Genomic DNA, 7,142 nt, shown 5'->3' with positions numbered 1-7,142 from the left:
ATTTTACCTCAAAAGTTCCTCAGTAGCCACCTCCCATTGTAAACGATTTCTAAGCAGCATTTTAGTGTGTCTGTCCTAGGACAGCTTAGGGGATGAGCCTCGTGAACTCTCATATTATTTCACCAATCAGGTAAAGGAAGCTTACTATGAAATCTCATGAGAGTTAAGTCAAATCTCATGGGATCACAGTAAGAGTTCATGACCTCAGCACTGCTGATGCTGATTGGCTGCTGTTCATTTCTTCATTTTTTTTTTTTTTTTACCTGCAGCTGGGAGCAGGTGAAGTATAACTTTTTATACAGAACTTACTCTGCTGAGTTGAGGAGATTGTGAGGTAAAATATCTTCCTTTTTTACATAGAGATGCTCAGGTGATATTTTCCTGTCAGCTTTTTACAATTATACTGCATCAGTTTCAAGTGATTTAGCATATGAGTATTATGTCCCTTTAACATCTATTATCAAATTTACTCTTGGTATCCTTTGTTGAAAAGCATACATAGGTAATCCGGGGAGCAGCAATGTACTATTGGGAGCTAGATGGTGATTGGTTGCTATACAGATTTGTTTCTTAGTTACAGTTTTCTCCAGAGCAGCAAAGCACTATGTGTTTAATCCATTTGCACTTTTATGTCCCTTTAACTGAGAAATTATGTTTGAGAATAAAGTCTGGTCCTGTGGTTATGAGGAAATGTTTTATTATTTTTAGGTTTAGGTACAGTCTGTATGTTCATGGAAGGGTGGAGGAAACACCAAACGATAGGAATATGGTGTTTCATTCCAGGACATTGCTAAGTTCAAAACGTTGAGTTTAATTTTGCACATGTTGTGTGTCACATAATGCTGAAACAAGGAGGAAATTGTCATATAAAAAAACAATGAAAGATAAGTGCACAAGAGAAATTCACAGGAAGTACGGATTTTCCGGTCATTAGCATGAATTAGCAGTTTCTTCTTCAATCAAGTGTATTTATTGTGCCTGCAAGATAGTTTATAATAAGAGTGGAGAAGGGGATGACAACAAAGCATTGCAAAGATTGATAATCTTTGACTGTGTAGGTAAAAGTAAAGTTGTTTATACTGATTTTGAAAATAAAAGGAAATGCGCGCGTGTGCGCAAACAGAAGAGAAGTTCACTCTCAGATGAGTAAATCTCTCTTATCTCTATTCATTGTTAGAAACACATAACACTAACATGCATGTTTGTTTGTTTTTAACTCAGGAACATAATTACAAATATATTAACATCCCTATAATATGAAGTACAGCTTTTATGTGTAGCAGCGGATTTCTATAGAAATAATAACGTAACTTCATATCACTGGTTTCAGTGAAAAGCAATTTGAAAGTGCTCATTGCTGCAATATCAAATGTTTTTGTTCTGCCAGATTATGAGAAAGTCAGAAAGGGCAAAGGTGGGAAAATACACAAAACTGCATATGAATTTAAAATCACAATAAAAATGAGGCTCATTAGCATCCTAATGATTCTAGCAAAATAGGTTTTTAATTAATTTCCCAGAGGCAGAACTTTTTTTACTTTCTGCGATATTTGTTATTTTTTTAGTGAAACATTTTCTACAGGTCATTTTCAAAAGAAATTCAATATTAAATTAGGCAGTTAAAAGTGATGGTAAACTTTAGATAATCAAATGCCATATATGTAATCATTGCAATTAAAAAAGTTTATGTGTACCTTTTTTTTTTTTCTTATCCGATAAAAGGGTTAAATCCGTGTCTATAGTAATGTTTCTTTTACAAATGTTATGCCGGCCCACTGGGATGAACTCTTTTTTTGTTATGACAATCCCCATGAACATCCAATCAGTATGTGTGTCATATGACATTCTTGAAGTCCAGCCCTTTGAAAGCTCTTAGGAAGCCTATGTAGAGAGCATGTGGGACTGTTCTTTTTGTCACAGCCCAGCCAAAAGAGGAAATGAAGGGGGGTGGGGTGGAGGAACAGAAAATACCAAATAGGATTATAAATATTGTATATATATATATATATATATATATATATATATATATATATATATATATATATATATATATATATACATACATACACACTTTTAAAAAAAAAAAAAAATTATACTAATATATTTTTCATTGCAACATTCTTAAAAGACCAGTAAATACAGTAGATTTGCATAATCAACAAATACATGATAAAAAGACAATATAATAGCACTCAAATTCAAATTGAGAAGTAGATTTTTTTTCTGACACATTTCAAAGTTATGTCTATTTCCAGTCGCACTGCTTCATGTGACAGTCATCAGCCAATCACAAATGCATATACATATATTCTGTGAATTCTTGCACATGCTCAGTAGGAGCTGGTGACTCAAGAAGTGTAAATATAAAAAGTCTGTGCACATTTTGTTAATGGAAGTAAATTGGAAAGTCGTTTTAAATTGCTGCTCTATCTGAATCATGAGAGTTTAATTTTGACTTGAGTGTCACTTTAAAGTCTGAAATTTACCATCACTTTAAATGGAGAATAAATCAATTTTTAAAGTTTTATAATACTGTATATTGCAGCAGTTGAAAATTGCATTGCAAAATTGCTGCAGAGAAAAAAATATATTTTGTTTTTAAAATGTCTCAAATAAATGAGTTTCCTTTGCTCTTGGTCTAACCTTACATAATTATAGGGTACAAATGTAGCAATGAAAAAGGTGCATTGCTCACAAGAACGTCTTACATTCAGTAGTCACAGCTTTGCAGACCAGGAAAGGCTAGGGGGTGGGGTTGACAAAAATCACTGAAGTCAATAATCAGTGTGCTATGGGTTTGCAGCTCTGCTCCTTGTTTTACTGTTCTCTTACACAGTGAAGCCAGAGCACAGCGCTGTTTGTAAAGCACAGCTTGATGTGGAGCAGTGCTGCAAAGCCAAAACTCTAACAGTTCCTGCATGTGCCCTGTTCTTTCTGTAGATATGCTGCATTTTCTGCAATGACATCTCAGGTCACAGCATGTTGTGCCTTGGAGATTCATTTGAATAAAGAAAACTTTAAAGCCACATGAAAGTTAAAATTAAACTGTCATGGTTAAGACAGAGCATGTAATTTTAAGAGAATTTTCAATTTAATTCTATTATCAAATGAACGTGATATCCTTTGTTGAAAAGCATAACTAGGTAGGCACAAGACCAGTAGACTAAAACTACTAAGATTGGTGGCTACATATATATGCCTCTTGTCATTTGCTCATCAAGTGTGTTAGGCTAGGTCTCAGTAGTGCATTGTTGCTCTGGAGCTGACTTTTGAATGTGCTTAACGCTTTTGCAGACATGAGTGCAATAATAAAATGCACTCTTTTTGCACCTGTATGTCTCTTTAACATGATGCTGCACATATCTTTCAGTCTTACACATTTTAAAGTAAACCAATTAAATGTGACAAAACATAAAAGAACAGGAACAACAAAACTGATACTGAAAAAAAAATAAACATAAACATACTGTAAAACAATGGAAACAAAGATGCTTCTTAGCTAAGGTTGTCTTGTCTCTACCAGACTGACTAACTAGGCTTAAGCAGCTTCTCATATAAAGATCGTCTTCAAGCAACATTGTAAACATAAATCAACTCTTCTGTTAAGTTAGACCAGTTTTAAAAGTCCCATGAGCACCATTTCTTTAACCCATGCTAAGAGGTTAAAACTCAAAGTTGTACTCCGTCACTGTCCCAGAAGAGAATATGTATATATGCTCCAGTCTATGGGAGAACACATAAACATGCTTTCCTGAGAACATCATGGAGCATAGTTGGTGCACAACTTTAACATTCACAAAATATGGCTGGTGCTTCTAAACGGTTTTGTCCTTTCACAAACAGTAATGGCTATACTGTGTTAAGAACATTTTCCAGAATTCTGCAGTTTAGGGGCAGCAGACCAAGTAGCTTGTAACATTTGGAACAAATTTAGATGACACACCTAAGTGTGGGTATACAGACTTTTGTTGAAAAAAAAATAAATATATATATATATATATATATATATATACACATGAATAAAAAGAATATTCCTGATGCGTTTCACCTCCCCCAGTGATCCCTAATCCTAGATACATTTTTATATATACTCTCACCTAGGGGTTCAACTTTAATTTCTTCTATGGTGCACAACTTTGCCTATGTGTTTTAGTCCTTCAAACCATGGTGCTCATGGGACTTTGTTACAAAATTCAATTACTTTAATAAAACAGACAGGAAGTATTTTCCCACTATTTTTTTCAGCAGCATCTTCGATATCTATTAACTGAAGGAATATCTGCTAAAGTGAATATACAGAACTTCCAACTATCCCACATTTTACAGTATTTTCCCAGTTTGGGAGCTCTGTCTTGTTGTCCCACCCACTACTCTATCTCTTGATATTGCCAACTAATAACAACCCTGAATGCACAGAGATAACCTCATACCTTCTCGTATATGCCCCTAGACTGCCTGACACCAGCTTAGACTACTGAGACACTGCCCCTAAACTGCCCTGACTCCACCTTAGACCAGTGAGACTCTGCCCCGAACTGCCCTGACTCCACCCTAAACCAGTGATACTCTGTCCTATCTCCACCCTAGATCACTGAGACTCTGCCCCTGAACTGCCCTGATTCCACCCTAGATCAGGGAGACTCTGCCCCTGAACTGCCCTGACTCCACCCTAGACCAGTGATACTCTGTCCTATCTCCACCCTAGATCAGTGAGACTCTGCCCCTGAACTGCCCTGATTCCACCCTAAATCAGGGAGACTCTGCCCCTGAACTGCCCTGACTCCACCCTAGATAAGGTAGACTCTGCCCCTGAACTGCTTTGACTTCATCCTAAACCAGTGAGACTCTGCCCCTGAATTGTCCTGACTACACCCTAGACTAGTCTCTGCCCCTTCATTGCCCTGACTGCACCCTAGACCAGTGAAACTCTGCCCCTGCACTTCCCTGACTCCACCCTAAACCAATGAGGTTCTGCCCTTGAACTGCCCTTACTCCACCCTAGATCAGTGACTCTGCCCCTTAACTGCCCTGACTACACCCTAGATCAGTGAGACTCTGCCCCTTCCCTGCCCTGCCCTGACTCCACCTTAGACCAGTAAGACTCTGCTCCTGAACTGCCCTGACTCCACCCTAGACTAGTGATACTATGCCCCATAACTGCCCTGACTCCACCCTAAATGAGACTCTGTCCCTTCACTGCCCTGACTCAAACCTAGACCAATGAGACTTTGCCCCTGAACTGCCCTGACTCCACCCTAGACTAGTGATACTATGCCCCATAACTGTCCTGACTCCACCCTAGATCAATGAGACTCTGCCCCTTCACTTCCCTGAATCCACCTTAGATTAGTGAGACGCTGACACTTCACTGCCCTAACTCCACCCTAGACCAGTGAGACTTTGTCCCTGAACTTCCCTTACTCCACCCTAGACCAATGAGGTTCTGCCCCTTAACTGTCCTGACTCCACCCTGGGTCAGTGAGACTCTGCCCCTTCCCTTCCCTGCCCTGACTCCACCCTAGACCAATAAGACTCTGCTCCTGAACTGCCCTGACTCCACCCTAGACTAGTGATACTATGCCCCATAACTGCCCTGACTCCACCCTAAATGAGACTCTGTCCCTTCACTGCCCTGACTCAAACCTAGACCAATGAGACTTTGCCCCTGAACTGCCTTGACTCCACCCTAGACTAGTGATACTATGCCCCATAACTGTCCTGACTCCACCCTAGATCAATGAGACTCTGCCCCTTCACTTCCCTGAATCCACCTTAGATTAGTGAGACGCTGACACTTCACTGCCCTAACTCCACCCTAGACCAGTGAGACTTTGTCCCTGAACTTCCCTTACTCCACCCTAGACTAATGAGGTTCTGCCCCTTTACTGTCCTGACTCCACCCTGGGTCAGTGAGACTCTGCCCCTTCCCTGCCCTGACTCCACCCTAGGTCAGTGAGACTCTGCCCCTTAACTGCCCTGACTCCACCCTAGACCAGTGAGACTCTGCTCCTGAACTGCCCTGACTCCACCCTAGACCAGTGAGACTCTGCCCCTTCACTGCCCTGACTCCACCCTAGACCAGTGAGACTCTGCTCCTGAACTGCCCTGACTCCACCCTAAACCAGTGAGACTCTGCTCCTGAACTGCCCTGACTCCACCCTAGACCAGTGAGACTCTGCCCCTTCACTGCCCTGACTCCACCCTAGACCAGTTAGACTCTGCCCTGACTCCACCCTAGACCAATGAGACTCTGCCCATGAATTGCCGACTCCCCCCTAAACAAACCTTGTTTAACAATTACTTTAACAATGATATATTCCATACAGACTTGCTTGTTTACCCTTTTTTATTGCCTTTTTTATATTTGTCTCTAATTGTTCTCAGCAGAAAGGATTATATAAGGGGAAAACCAAGTTTACAACATGGCGGCTTCCATTACTTTATAGAAACAAAAGTACTTTATAGAAATGAAACCTTTACACCTATATCTTCAATTCTTAAACAAATAATCTAATTTTAAAATATATAGGGCGCGATACGATATAGATCGCAGTTTGCGGCGCAAGCGAGGGAACCGGCGTCGCCCGCAGTTTCAGCTCGCAACTCGAGCCATCCCATATATGTCGCCGTCAGATGCTAACGTGCCGTAAGTCGGATAAACCAGCGATGTCCAGAAATCTGCGTAAGTACAAATTTCTGGCCTCGCCAGTGACTTGCGGCACGTTAGAAACTGCCGGCGCCTATAAAACCTGACTAAAGTCTAAAACACCCGCACTGTCTAACACGCCTCCCTAACATAGCCCGCACTGTCTAACACGCCTCCCTAACATAGCCCGCACTGTCTAACCCTCTATCCGCTATCCCCCCTCACTATCCTAACAATAAAAAAGCTATTAACCCCTAAACCGCCGCTCCCGTACCCCGCCGCCAGCTATATTATATCTATAACCCCCTAAAGTGAGCCCCTAACACCGCCGCCATCTATATTAAAATTATTAACCCCTAATGTAAGCCCCTTACACCGCCGCCATCTCTATTAAAATGATTAACCCCTAATTTAATCTACCTACCCCGCCGCCAGCTATATTATCTATATTAACCCTAAGTATATTATAGTTAATATAGGTATTACATTATATATA

The sequence above is a fragment of the Bombina bombina genome, chromosome 7, assembly GCF_027579735.1.
Source record: "Bombina bombina isolate aBomBom1 chromosome 7, aBomBom1.pri, whole genome shotgun sequence".
NCBI lineage: Eukaryota > Metazoa > Chordata > Amphibia > Anura > Bombinatoridae > Bombina > Bombina bombina.
This window is presented reverse-complemented; position numbering follows the sequence as displayed.